A 15,383-nucleotide genomic window follows, 5' to 3' on the forward strand; every position below is an offset into this window, starting at 1 on the left:
GCCGATCTGGTGCGGCTGGTCGCCAGCGTTCCTTGGAAGCTTCCTCTCAGGGAGGATCTGCTGTCCCAAGGCTCAATCTTCCATCCTGCTTTATAGTTGCTGGCTTTGACGGTTGGTTGAATGCCAGGTGCAGATAGAGGTTTGTCTGAGTCGGTGATTCCAACGCTTTTAAAAGGTAGGGAATCTACTTCTAGGAAGATCTACCATCGTACATGGAAGACATACATTGCGTGATTTGAATCTCTTGGTGGCTCGGATCTTGACCTTCCTTCAGCAGGGGGGTTGAGCAGAAACTGGCCTTGAGTATTATCAAGGGTCAGGCGTTGGCCTTAGCGGTCTTCTTTCAATGGTCCTTGGCCACATACTCCCTGGTACGTACTTTTCTTCAGGGAGTTAGGCACTTGATCCCTCCAGTGCGGTCTCTGTTGTCACTTTGGGATTTCAATTTAGTGCTCTGTCTTCCAGAAGCCTCCTTTTGAGAATCTTTGGGAGATTCCCCTGCTTATGCTGTCCCAGAAGATGACCTATTGGTGGCTATCACCTCTGCACGCAAGGTGTCAGAATTGGTGGCGTTATCCTGTCGTTCACCTTACTTAGTGGTTCACAGAGATAAGGTAGTTCTTCGCCTCTGTCCGTCGTCCCTTCCTCAGGTTGTCTCTGATTTTCATTTGAATGAAGATGTGTTGCCTTCCCTGTGTCCCAGGCTAAAACATCTGAAGGAAATTGCTTTGCATGCCTTGGCTGTGGTCCGGGCAATTAGGGTGTACCTGGCAGAGTCTTTTAGGAAGTCAGACTTACTATTTGAGCCCACTGATCAGCCTTGGAAAGGGTTGTCCGCTTCCTCTGCGACCATTTCCAGATTGTTCAGACAGACGGTAGTTCAGGTCTATTCCATCAAGTGTCATGTTCCTCCTTTTCCCTGTCAAGGCGCATTCTACTCGGGCGCTCAGTGCCTTCTGGGCCTTCAATCATCAGGTGTCAGTGACACAGGTTTGCAAGGTGGCTACCTGGTCGTCAGTGCACAAAGTTCTATAAAGTGGATGTGTTGGTATCTGCGGATGCTTCCTTTGGCCGCAAGGTTTTACAGACTGCTGTTAGAGGACCTGGTCCTCTTTGAAGGCGTCTTTTTTTGTTTTTTTCAGGTGAGCTTCAGTTTGGTTGAGCTCCTATTTACCTGGTTGGCTATAGTTAGCCTTAGGAGTTCGCTGTTCACACCCCTCATGTTTAACACTGCTTTGGGACGTCCCAATGGTTAAGAAGATCAGGAGTTGTGTCCATCCAATGAACATCAGAGAAATGGATTTTATGGCAAGTCAAAAATCCCATTTTTTTTTTTTTTTTAAGCACTGATCACTGTATTCGTGTCACTGGTCCCCAAAAAGTGTCAATGTCTGCCGCAATATCGCAGTCCTGCTATAAGTTGATGATCGCCGCCATTGTTATTAAAAAAAAAAAATAAATAAAACTATCCTAAAGTTTGTAGACGCTATAACTTTTTTGTTATGCAAACCAATCAATATACGCTTAGTGCCGGTTCACACTAATGCGATCAGACATCGCATATGATTCGGAGCGCTCTGCTCCTAAAATCATAGGCGATGTCTGTGCGGTGCAAGTTCAGCCATACAGTTTGTACAGCTGAATTCGCACTGTAATCGCAGTGAACTCGCACAGGACCATTTTTTCGGTCCGCTGCAGAATTGAAACGCATGATGGTTCACACCAGTGTGATCCGATTCCTGTGCGAACTGTCAGATCGCACTGCGATATGCGATCTTATCTGGGGGTGTCGTTAACTTTGAATTGACACCCCCAGCGTATCGCATATGGCAGTGTGACTGTGCTGCGGATGCAATGCGGGAACACGCAGTAATTCGCAGTGTTCTCGCATCGCAATAGTGTGAACCGGCACTAATTGGGGTTTTTTTTTTTGTTTGTTATCAAACCTATATGTATCAGAATACACATTGGCCTAAATTTTAAGAAAAAATTCGATTTTTTTTTTTTTTTTTTTTTTTTTTTTTTTTATTGGATGTTATATTGCAGCAAGTAAAAAATATTGTCGGTATTTTTTTCTTTATATCGCAAAAAATAAAAAAAAACAGCGTGGTTCAGCAAGCTTTTTAGGGCCGCACAGTGTGGAAAGTTAGCATATCTCTGCAGGAGCAATTGACAGATGTTTGCATACAGCCACCTGTACAAACGGCCATACAAGAATTTATTGCATTTCATGTATGAGTATGAATGACCCCTGCAGAGTCTCTGGCTATTCATCACGCGCTCTGCAAACTACCTCTCATGCTCTGGTTGTGGGTGAGGCTAGAACTGTAGGTCACCCTGGCCTGGGCTCCACAGACAGGGTTCAGCACGTCTAAAATCAAGCCTTGTCTGTAAGGAGCAATGCTGGGAACTGAATTTGTGCCAGTTGTACTTTGTTGTAGCCAGCGAGGAGCACAAGATGAATGGCAGAAGGCCAATCAGATCCACTTTAGCAGGTAGTGGTGTTCCTAGACCCAGCTTTATAAGATAAAGTGCACTCTTTGTGTTCTTTTCTGGCCACCTCCCCAGCAATTGAATATGATCGATCATAATTGCTTAAGACGTATCCTTTTAAATGCAACACATTCATGGTTGACTCCATCATTACGCTAGTCATTTACCTGAAATACATCTGCTGTATCCTGGAACACAGCATCAGCAGGTGATAGGTTCTCCAGAACTGCTCTGTGTACTTGTTTTGGATCATTTACTTATATCTATTTGCTTGCATTATCTTCTATTTTGCAGAGGCGCTGTGGTAGGATCATTTTAGTTGGGGCGCCCTTTGAGGTGGATCCTGTCGTTTTTTTACATTTACTTATACCGTTGGCACTAGAAATTGCCACAACTGCAGGTCAGCTAGCATTTACAGAACGGGTCTTCAATGGCAGCCTCCATAAATAACTCCGGATTGGTTTCCTTTACCCTTAGACTGACAATGACTTTTATCCACACATTATTATGGAGTTTAAAGGGTTAATTCAAGTTCCAGTTAAATTGATACTAAACACTGTTTAATTTACATTATTCCCTCTTTCTGTATGTGGGTCATGGCACTGTAATTTAAATAAAAATTCTAAGTACCTTATTTCCTAATCGATATACAGCTGTTATATGGCTCAGCTCTCTCCCAGCCTGTCTGCAGGGAAAAAGTAGCAGGAGGAGCTTCTAGTCCTTTGCCGTTGATCACTTATTCAAAATATTTAAAAAAAAGCTCCTTTTGGAATATAGAGTAAAAATAAATCCTAATAAACTGTTTTAAATTGTCATGCAAATATATATTTGAAATTAAATCTTTTAATTATTTTTTTGGAAATAACATGATATGGATAGATTTCTGCCATTCATCGGCTTTGTCACGCCCCTCCAGCCTGTGTTTTAAGAGGGAGGTGACGCCTCTATTAATCGACATGTATCCTGCCCCTATTGTGTTTAGCTGGTTAATGGGCATAGAGGGGGATGGAGGGAGTGGGCTGTCATTTACCACTGTGTAGACTCCAACATCCGTGCACACTTTCACTTTCTAGAGTCGCATGGGCTGCTCAGATGTGATAGGGAGGAAATGCTCAGGGTAGGATATACACTGAAAACTGAGCATGTGCACTAGCTGCAAACAGTGCTCTGAAAACTACCCAGATGCAGTGGGGACATGGACAGGAAGGAGGGAGAGACCAGCGGGATCAACCAGGTTTTTTTTTGCAGAATACGGAAAATGAATCCCATAATGACTAAAGCCCCGTACACACGCTACGAATTTCCGCCGACCGGTCGTCCGTCTTTTGTCCAGAGCGGTGTCTGTTGGTTGCAATGTTCTCTAGACTGCACACAAATTTTCCCGTATGACAGAATTCTACTTCAGAAGTGATGTCATGTGTTGGATTGCTTTCTGTGTTCTTTCATCTCTGAGCATGCCTAGTCTTGCTCATAAGCTTTTTCCCCTTTGAAATCTGTACTAATGAGAAGAAAATCGGACGTGTGTTGACGGAGGACAAAAATTTTAATGCCTGCACATCAGGATTTTGTCAGCCGAAAAGTCGGAGGCGGCTGTCGAAAGCACCATACTAACAATCCGAAAATCGGCAGATCGGTCATCCCTTCCGAATTTCTTATTGTGTGTACAGGGCTTTAGTGTAAATATCATGTAAAACAGCATTTATTGATGATCGTTTTTAATGATGTGGGTTTAATGACACTTTAAACTTGTTTTCATATTTAAAATCAGGATCAGGTCTTTGATGTAAAAATAATCTGGGCAGGCTGTAAATCTGCCCAACCGCTTCTATGGCCACTGCATGTGCCAGCCCAAAGCTGTTAGATCCCCACCAGAGAAATAACAAATTGAGCACAGGGATCTCTGGCAGTGAAAGGATTAAAGTGAATCTTAGGCCTGGTTCACACTGGACTTTGAAGCCAACATCCTTGCGTCAATGCAAGTCGTATAGAAGTCTGGCCAAAGTAGTGCAGGAACCTTTTTTTGAAGTCCGAGCGACTTAAGTCGCTCCTATTAAAATAGTTACATTGCACTAAATGGGGTGCGACTTCTCATGCGACATGTGCTCACAAAGTCGTAGCACATGTTGCATTAGTGTGAACAGGGCTTAAAGCCTTTTGTTTCTCTTTTTGAATAGTGTAAATGGAGGGTTAGTACCCCTATGAAGCTTTTATTTCTTTCTGTAGCTCTGTATGGGGAGATCGCTCACTATTTCCTGGTAAACATGGTCACTGCAAGTAGGAAAAGATCCAAAATTTGTGTTGTCACCGGAACAATAGAGGGAAAATCCTCCAATGAGGACGCTTCTTCTGGTGATAACTTTCTGAGAAGATTTACCTTAAGGTGTCCTTTTATGAACGGGTGAATTTTTTTCTCCGTTGGCTTCTCTACAGTTCTCCGGGGAAAATGATCACATCTGGCACCCATTTTATGAATCGGAGAACTTCAGTTCACCCAGGGTGATCAGAGGAGAACAGTTTTCTCGGAGATCTGTGTAGAAGTCAATGGAGCATCTGTAATCTCGTGAGACAAAGCGAGATTACAGTAGTATGAAAATCCCTCGCGCGCTTTAACAAGCAGAGATAAATTATCACTGCTGAGTACAGGAGGTTATAAATAATAGTCCCCTTACATAAATATATATATATATACACTGAATACACACACACATACATTGTGTATATATATATATACACATTAAATAGATATCTACGTGTATGTGTGTATATATATACATGTATATATATACATAAATATGGCAGGGGGACATGATTACTGTGTTGGGGGGTCTGAACGAGGAAGAAGGAAGTCAATAATCTTCCTTTTTCCCCCTCAGTTCTCCCCCGATTCTGTCTTCACTCCCCGCTTCACAAGCTCCAGGCTGGTGAACCCAGGAGTGTGAATTCTGACCCAGATCGCCAGTGAAGTGCGGGGATCGCAGCTTCATAGCCTGGCCATTTCTGTGTCTGTCAATGACAGATTCACATGTGAAGAGATGATCAGCGGAGAACATGTTCTCCTGCGATCATTTCTGTTTCATAAACTGAGAATGATCGGAAATGAGCTGTGATCAGCAGGATCACTGCTCATCTCCGTTTCATAAAAGGACACCTTAGTGAGATCTCCTTTCACTTACCGTTAATGTTTTCGGCAACAGAAGTGAAGGAAGATATACACAATAAGATGGTTTGAACGATTCTCTCAAGGGTCTGTTCACAGTAGTGCGCTGTCTGGCGTTTTTCTGCACTGGAAGAATGACGGTCACACTATTTTCTATGCTCCCCTGTTCTCACTACTACACAGCCTGCAGGTGCAAGCAGCGAGGTACGATATACAGACATGCTGCATCTTATTGCCCCTCACTGGATGGTGCCGCATGTCCCCCCCTCCCCGGTTCCATAGTTGTGCAATGCATTTTGCTGCTATGCGGCTACAGGAACCGAGTGTCATTTTGTACACTTCAAATAAAGTCCTTAACCACTTTACCACCGGAGCATTTTGCTGTCTTACGTCGGGGCCACTTTTTGGGATTCGGCGCTGTGCGACTTTAACTGACAATTGCGCGGTCGTGCGACGCCATACCCAAACGAAATTGACGTCCTTTTTTTCCCACAAACAGAGCTTTCTTTTGGTGGTATTTGATCACCTGTGCGATTTTTACTTTTTGCGCTATAAACAAAAAAAGAGCGTAAATTTTGAAAAAACAACAATATTTTTCACATTTTTTTATATGAAATTCCCCCCAAAAAATGTAAAAATCAAAATTTTTTTAAATTTTTGGTCAATTTGTTTTCTGCTACCTATGTTTGGTAAAAAAATTCACAATAAGCGTATTTTGGTTTGCGCAAAAGTTATTGCGTTTACTAACAAAGGGAAAGATTTCTGTCATTTTTGGTGTTTTTTTTTTTTTTTTTTTTAACGCGTAATGGCGGCGATCTGCGATTTTTTTTTTTTTTATTTTTTTTTTTTTTTTTTTTTTTTTTTGCGGGACTGCGACATTGCGGCGGACAGATCGGACCCTTGACTGACATTTGTGACACTTTTGGGGGTACCAGTGACATTACTGCAGTAATCAGTGCTATATATATGCACTGTTACTGTAAAAATGACACTGGCAGGGAAGGGGTTAATTTTTTTGGAGAGGGAGGGGTTAATGTATGCCTGGTGCTTACTGACGTGTGGGGGGGGAGGTGACTGTGTGAGCCAGGGACAGATCGGAGTGTTCAGCTATGCTGAACACTCCGATCTGTCACTCCCTGTCACTTGGATCTCCATACTAGATCCCCGGCGATCGCCGCTGCTCCTCCCCTGGCCCGACTCCCACTGTGACTGAATACAGCGGGAGCGAGCCTCCGGCGGCGCGCGAGCGCCGCCTACAAGGGGGAGTGTCTGACGACGTAAGTCTACGTCGTCAGACGATAACGAGCCACTTTGCTGCAGTAGTACTACGGTACTCAGTGGCAAAGTGGTTAACCGGTTGCCGACCGCCGCAAGTACATATACTGCGGCGGTCAGCCCCGGCCAGGCAAAGTGACGTATGGGTACGTCACTAGCCTGTCACTTGCTTGTGAGCCATTAGCGGGCGAGCGTGCGCCCGCCCCGGCTCGTTCCCTGGGAAGTCCGTGCGTGTGACCGGCGGTCACTCGCGATCGTCCGCCGTGAAGGGAGAAAGGCAGGCGGCTAATGTAAGCAAGCCACCTGTCATTCTCCCTTGTGTATTAATAGTGATCATACGGTTCTACTATGTAGGACCGTTGATCACTGTTCCTACACCAGTAGCCATGTCCAATCACAGTTAGAAGCACGCCCATAGGGACACACTTAACTCCTCCTTCCCCAATAAAGTTAACCCCTTCCCTGCTAGTGTCATTTTGCAGTAACAGTGCATATATATAGCACTGATTACTGTAGTAATGTCACTGGTAACCCCAAAAGTGTCAAAAATGTCAGTCAAGGGTCCGATCTGTCTGCCGCAATGTCGCAGTACCGCAAAAAAAATCGCAGATCGCCGCCATTACGCGTTAAAAAAAAACCCACCAAAAATGACAGAAATCTTTCACTTAGTAAACGCAATAACTTTTGCGCAGACCAATCAAAATACGCTTTTTGCGTTTAGGTACAGCGTCGCACGACCGCGCAATTGTCCGTTAAAGTCACGCAGTGCCGAATCCCAAAATAGGCCCTGGTCAGGAAGGGGGTAAATTCTTCCGGGGCTTAAGTGGTTACTAAAAAGGAGCTATGTGATGAGGTAAAAGGCTAATCACACAGCCCCTTGCCACAAGTTACTGCCCAAAATGAACCCTCTGACTCTTTTGGGTGTCCAAAACGTTTTATGTTTTTTATTTGGGCTACATTTTACATAGATACATTTTAACCACCTGACGTCCAGAAGATACCCCCCCCCCCCCCTTTTCATGAGCAGGCCATTTTTTGATACAGCACTACGTTACTCTAATTGCTGACAATTGTGCGGTTATGCAACGCTGTACACAAATAAAATTGTCATATTTTTTTCACACAAATAGTGGTACTTTGGTATTTGATTACCACTATGTTTTTAAATTTTTGGGCTTTGAACAAAAAAAGACCAACAACTTAGAAAAAAAACATTTTTTTTACATTTTATATAAAACTATATCAACATTAACCACTTAAGCCCCGGAGGATTTTCCTGCTCAAAGACCAGGGCCTATTTTGCGATTCGGCACTGCGTGACTTTAATGGACAATTGCGCAGTCGTGCGAAGCTGTACCTAAACAAAATTGACGTCCTTTTTTTCCCCACAAACAGATCTTTCTTTTGGTGGTATTTGATCACCTGTACGATTTTTATTTTTTATTTTTTTTTTTTTTCGCTATAAACAAAGAGCGACAATTTTGAAAAAATAACAATCTTTTTCAACCATTTTTTTTTTTTTTTTATATGAAATTCTCAAAAAAAAGTAAAAATCAAATTTTTTTTAACATTTTAGGCCAATTTTTTTTCTGCTACATATTTTTGGTAAAAAAAAATTGCAATAAGCGTATTTTGATTGGTTTGCGCAAAAGTTATTGCGTTTAATAACTACGGGAAAGATTTATGCCGTTTTTTTTATTTATTTTTTTTTAACGAGTAATGGCGGCGATCTGCAAATTTTTTTTTTTTTTTTTTTGCGGGACTGCGATATTGCGGTGGACAGATCGGACCCCTGACTGACATTTTTGGGAGTACCAGTGACATTACTACAGTAATCAGTGCTATACATATGCACTGTTACTGTAAAAATGACACTGGCAGGGAAGGGGTTAACTTTATTAGCGATCAAGGGGTTAAGTGTGTCCCTAGGGGTGTGATTCTAACTGTCAAGGGGCGTGGCTTTTGATGTAACCACAGAGACATGCAATCCTACATAGCAGGATCGTATGATCTCTGCAGTTACATCAGGGAGAATGACAGGCGACTTTGTTTACATCAGCCGCCTGCCTTTCTCCCTCTCCAGCGGGAGATCGCGAGTGGCTGGCGGACATCGGAGCCGCCGGTCACTCGCGCAGGAATGCCTGTGAACAAGCGGAGGCGGGAGCGCACCCCCGGCGGCGCGCGCTCGCCCCCTGCAGGCTCCTGGGCAAGCGACGTAGTACTACGTCACTTTGCCCAGGAGGGGCTGACCACCGCAGTAAATGTACTTGCGGTGGTCGGCAAGTGGTTAAAAAAATGTACACATTTCTTCATTAGAAATGGGAAATTTAGGCCAATATGTATTCTGAAACATTATTTTTGGTTAAAATCCTAAAAAGCGTAATATTGATTGGTAATATTGATGCAAACGTTATAGCGTCTACAAACCAAGGGATATATTTTATGTAATTTTTATTCTACTTATTTTTTTATACGAGTAACAGTGGGGATCAGCAACTTATAACGGGACTGTTATATTGCAGCGGACAAATCTGACACGAATTGACACTTTTGACAACTTGCGGGAACCAGTGATTACTAATACAGTGATCAGAGCTAAAAAAATATCGTCAATGTACTAGGGAAGGGGTTAAACAATCTAGGGTGATCAAAGGGTTAACTTTGTGCCTAGCCAGTGTTTTTGTGTACTGTATACCGGTATGCTGCTTTTACTAGGGGAAGAGATGGAATACAAAATCAATAACCCCCTCCCGACCCCGGTTGGAGACCTGCCTTGTTTACATAGGCAGATCTCGGTTCTGTGTTTTGTACACACGATTAGCGGATGTCAGCGGACATCCAGTGCCTGGCACCCACAGATCGGCATCCAGTGCCTGGCACCCACAGATCGGCATCCAGTGCCTGGCACCCACAGATCGGCATCCAGTGCCTGGCACCCGCAGAAGCAGGCCGGTGGCAGCACGTGCCCCCTAGGCGGAAGTGTAGAATCACGTATACTCTATAGTGCCAAAAGTATTGGGACACCTGCCTTTACACGCACATGAACTTTAATGGCATCCCAGTCTTAATCCGTAGGGTTCAATATTGAGTTGGCCCACCCTTTACAGCTATAACGGCTTCAACTCTTCTGGGAAGGCTGTCCACAAGGTTTAGGGGTGTCTATGGGAATGTTTGACCATTCTTCCAGAAGCACATTAGTGAGGTCAGGCACTGATGTGGATGAAAAGGCCTGGCTCACAGTCTCCACTCGAAATTCATGCTAAAGGTCTTCTATCGGGTTGAGGCCAGGACTTTGTGCAGGGGTCAAGTTCCTCCACCCCAAACTCGCTCATGCATGTCTTTATGGACCTTGCTTTGTGTATATGGGATTCTGCACAGGAGAGCCACCCTTTAGCAGTAAGACTACTGTGGGGCAGACAGCAAGTGGTTAAAGCTGAATTCTGGAATAGGCAACTATTGTGTTTAAATGAGGCATGTCTATTCTAACTTAAATCTTGGAATGCCTTGTGTATTTCTTCCAGATCTGTGCAGTAATCGTGTGAAGCTTTACCTCTATGCAGGAGTTTCTTGTAAAAAAAAAAAAAAAAAAAAGGTCACTGCTGCTCTCTCCTTCTGCAGGGTGATTGGTCATTTCACCGCCCCCTCCTGTCCTTTTCTGCAGGCAGTCTGTTGTGAGTGGATCGTCTAGCCCCTCCCACAGCTCTTCTGCCTGCACAGGCTTTGGGTCATTGCTACTTTTTGCAAGGTAGTAACTGAGTTTTCAAATGCATTTGGTGTAAACAAAATACAGTAAAACCTTGGATTGTGAGCATAATTCGTTCTGGAAACATGCTTGTAATCCAAAGCACTCTTATATCAAAGCAAATTTCCCCATAAGAAATAATGGAAACTCAGATGATTCGTTCCACAAGTCCTTCAGTTTATAGTCTATATACAAAGATTATAGCAATGTGATAGGTTGTGTAACCATAAAATGTACATCCACAATATGCAGCCTTCCCAAGGGGATTAGAAGCAAAATCTAGCAGAGCTACAGAATATAAGTGAGATGAGAGGCGCCTCTAAGTGTAGCAATATGGTTACATTTAATGAAGGTTCAACATTTAGCAACTCACATGGTTGATGATTAAAATAGGCACACCTAAGTATGCAGGCATCTGGGGTAAAGCTGTCCACATAGATCATCTTCTGAACCACTGGCTCTCACCACTGTCAGTCTGCAATCCTGACCGGGAAGAATAGCCTGCAGCAGAGTGATCTGAAAGTGAGGCTTTGAATCACTCGTGGAGCGCAGCGGGGAAGGGATGATGAAGATGGCTGTGCAGAGCACGGTCTATGTGGACAGCTTTACCCCAGATGCCTACTTAGATGTGCCTGTTTTAACCACCTCCCACCGGGCCATTGTGAATATACGGCCGGGTGGGAGTCTCGTCCTTCTGAATGGACGTTCCGGAACGTCCTTCAGAAGGAGAGAGATCGCGCCGCTGCGGGCACGCGCAGCGGCGCGATCTCGATGTGCCTGTGTCCCTCGGACACAGAGCAACATCATTCGGCAGGAGGGCCCTGTGATTGGCCCTCCTGATCACATGACGGCTGTGTCCAATCACAGCCGTCATGTAATGTAAATAGAGCCGTTGTAACGGCTTCGATCTCTTCTCCTCCTGACAGATCCTGTCAGTGAGGAGAAGAGAAGAGGATCGGTGCTGCTGCTGGGGTGATCAGTGAGTATTTCTAATTACTCACTGATCACAGGGGGGGTCTGTGCTGGTAATCAGATGATTGATTACCAGTACAGCCTTGGGGGGGGGGGGGAGGGGTGCCACTAAGCCACCAGGGATGCCCACCCATGACCACCAGGGATGCCCACCATGGCCACCAGGGATGGCAAGCAGGGCTCAGAGAGCCCCCCAGTGCCCTCCCTATCAGTGTTGCCCACCAATGCCATCTATCAGTGCTGCCCACCAGTGCCGTTATTGCCATCTATCAGTGCCGCCCACCAGTGCCCATTACTGCCCACCAGTGCCGCCTATCAGTGCCCATCAGTGCCCCCCATCAGTGGCGATCATTGCCGCCCAACAGTGCCACCTATCAGTGCCCATCAGTGCCGCCAATCAGTGCCCATCAGTGCTGCCTATCAGTGCCCATCAGCACTGCCTATCAGTGCCCACCAATGCTGCATATCAGTGCTATCTATCAGTGCCACATATCAGTGCCCATCAGTGCTGCATATCAGTGCCACCCCATCAGTGCCACCCCATCAGTGTCTCCTCATCAGTGCCTGTCAGTGCGGCATCATCAGTGCTCATCAGTGCAGGAAAAAACATATCGATTTACAAAATTTTATAACCTAAACAAAAAAACTTTTTTTTTTTTTCAAACTTTTCAGTCTTTTTTTATTTGTGCACCAAAAAAGAAAAAACCTGACGGTGATCAAATACCACCAAAAGAAAGCTCTATTTGTGGGGAAAAAATGACACAAATTTGGTTTAGGTACAGCGTTGCATGACCGCGCAATTGTCATTCAAATTGCAACAGCGCTAAAAGCTGAAAATTGGTCTGGGAAGGAAGGGGGTTTAAGTGCCCAGTATTGAGGTAGTTAATCATCAACCATGTGAGTTGCTAAATATTGAACCTTCATTAAATGTAACCATATTGCTACACTTTAGATGCTCCTCTCTTCTTTTTTATACATGACGCTACTTGTATATCACGACATCGCTTGTATATCAAGTCAAAATTTATTTTAAAAAATGTGCTCGTCTTGCAAAGCGCTCTCAAACAAAGTTACTCTCAAACCAAGGTTTTACTGTAAATGTAAATGCTGATCGTTTAAAGGTATTTGTGCTCAGAGTTCAGGTTTAAGAAATGCTTTGTAGATGTTATAACTCTTCACTCTCTACTTAAAAACGAAGTACTGTATATGCTGGGCTGTATGGATAAGTTAGAAAGTGCACTAAAGACCTAATCCAGGGTACTTTTTTTTTTTTTTTTTTCCTGCCGTATACTTTTCTGGTACTTGTCTAAGTTCAGTATTTCAGGGATCTTTCTATATGCTGTTGCCAGTTTTTTGTCTTGTCTGTGTGATTTTCCCTCTCTAGGGAGGGGCAGCCTGTGTCCTGGTATTCCATGTATGTGCGATGAAGTCCCTTCCCCCTACTGACCTTTATTAATACTGCAATATAGTCCATGCTTCCAAACAATTTCATTTTTTTTCAGTATGATTGAATTACTATCATATAAAGCTATACACTTTTTTTTTTTTTTTTTTTTTTTAAGTGTTCTCTTTCCTTCCGCAGCTAACAAATGTTTTACCTCTCCCTAGCCCGTGGGCCGCTGGACCTCGCCTGAACGTCTGGGGCAAAGCTGATGTCCACTCTACAAGACTCCTTGGGGCCAAGAATTAGATGAGCCCAGCCATAAAAAGACCCAGAAACTGATCTGCAGGTAATCGCATTCCTCCCAGTCTGTTTATTATCCCTACCAGTTTTATATCTGGAAAATTGCAGGGCACTAAACTTAGAAAATGCATGGTATGTGAGAAGGTTTCTGCCTTTTCTGATGAAATCTGTGCTTTGTAGCATGCTGCTGATTACTTGGCCTCCTCTGCTTTTCATATTTATCAGTGGCCCCCAGCTATGGACTGCTTCGGGGCCACAGTGACATATATAATAAGTGGTGGGGGAGTCATTATAAAACACATTGCTATGAGCTAACTAGTTGGACTGCTTTGTGAGCAAATATTACTAACCAGTTCTATTAGAACTATCACAGGTATGTATAAACCTGCCAGCATTGATCAGAATTTAGCTGTATTATATATGATCATGTGAAAATATAGAATTCTTATTGTAGCCCCCTCAACCTCGCCATACTTTTTTTTTTAAATTTCCGCACAAGGGGATCTCATCAGTTGGTTTTATACACCAATTAACCTCACTTGTGCTCCTCTCAGGTTTTTTTTAATGACTTGCCATTCGGAATAGACTCTTAACCGAAGCTGCTTGACAGGACTCCCTGCGGTCTGCATCCGTACCTGGTAGGGGATCTCTAACTAGCTTCCTCACCCGTTGCTTAAGGATTATATCACAGCTTGGGATTGGAGAACTTCCACCACCCTCTGACAAAAACTCTCCACCTGTCTGTGGACAACCCAGCACATGCCTACAAACCAAGGTGCAAAGATCAAAGTTTGAAAATGACCTTCTTATTATAATATTCAGGATTTATATAGTGTCAGCAGTTTACAAAATAAAGGGGGACAGTACAGTTACAAAACTAGTTCAAGACAGAAGGAATAGGAGGGCCCTGCTTGTGCAGTTTACAATCTAAAGAGAGGGGGAGGTGGTAATAGCTGCAGGGGATGATCAGATGAAGATGACTCAAGTGCAGTTTTTGGAGGTGAGGTAGGCTAACCTGAATAAATTTGTTTTCAAAGATTGCCTAAAGGTGGACAGGGTAGGAGCTGACCAGACATACTGGGGTAGGGAGTTCCAGAGGATGCGAGAGGTTACGGAAAAGTCCTGGAGGAGAGCATGGGAGGAGGTAACAAGGGAGCTAGAGAGCAAGATGTCTTGGGAGGAGAGGACAATTTTGGAGATCTCTGCAGTTGAGGTTGGTGATGTTGCTGGGGGCAGTGTTGTGGATGGCTTTATATGTTGTGGTTTGTATTTTACATTTTATACATTGGGCTAGTGGAATCCAGTGAAGGGATTGACAGAAAGGGGCAGCAGTCGTGGATCGGTTACTAAGGTGTATAAGTCTAGTACCAGCTTTCATAATGGACTGAAGGGAGGATAGCCTGTGTAAAGGTAAGCCAGTGAAGAGGGAGTTGCAGTAGTCAAGGTGGGATTTAACCAAAGAGTGAATACGTTGTTTTGTGGTGTTGGGCAAATTCTGGAAATGTTGTGGAGGTTAAGGCGGAAAGATTTAGCCAATGATTGGATGTGGGGCCTGAAGAAGAGGTCCGAGTCTAGGATTACATCCAGCACCCTGACATGAGTTGATCGGAGAGGCGGAAATTTTACAAGCTTAGCTTTAGAAAGATTGAGTTTGAGGAAGGTGTGTGACATCCAGTGTTTAATTTCATCGACAAATATTTTCATAGATGAAATACGACTAAAACTAAAAATTCAGATGACCAAAATATGACTAAAACGAAAATGGCATTTTAGTCCAAACACTATGCCTAAAAACGCAATCTTAATTTGACCTCAAGATTAGCACCCGTTATACACTGCCTGGCCAAAAAAAGTTGCCACCAAAAAAAACAAAGGTCACACACATTGGACCGCCTTTAGCTTTGATCACAGCATGCATTCGCTGTGGCATTTCGATAAGCTTCTGCAATGTCACAAGATTTATTTCAGTCCAGTGTTGCATAAAATTTTCACCAAGATCTTGTATTGATGATGGGGGAGTCGAACCCCCTGCTCAAAGCCTTCTCCAGCACATTCCAAAG

The 15,383-nt window shown here is 43.8% G+C and overlaps 1 protein-coding gene across 1 annotated transcript in view; it reads left to right on the top strand.

Moving 5' to 3' along the window:
• Positions 1-15,383, top strand: part of RHBDF2 (rhomboid 5 homolog 2) — a 217,671-nt gene that overhangs the window by 47,150 nt on the left and 155,138 nt on the right. Inside the window, exon 2 of the mRNA XM_082271201.1 lies at positions 13,248-13,369. The gene's annotated coding sequence lies outside the window, so the exon portion shown is untranslated. The remainder of the gene's footprint in view (positions 1-13,247; positions 13,370-15,383) is intronic.

The sequence above is a fragment of the Pelophylax lessonae genome, assembly GCF_965119305.1.
Source record: "Pelophylax lessonae genome assembly, chromosome: 11".
Classification (NCBI taxonomy): Eukaryota; Metazoa; Chordata; class Amphibia; order Anura; family Ranidae; genus Pelophylax; species Pelophylax lessonae.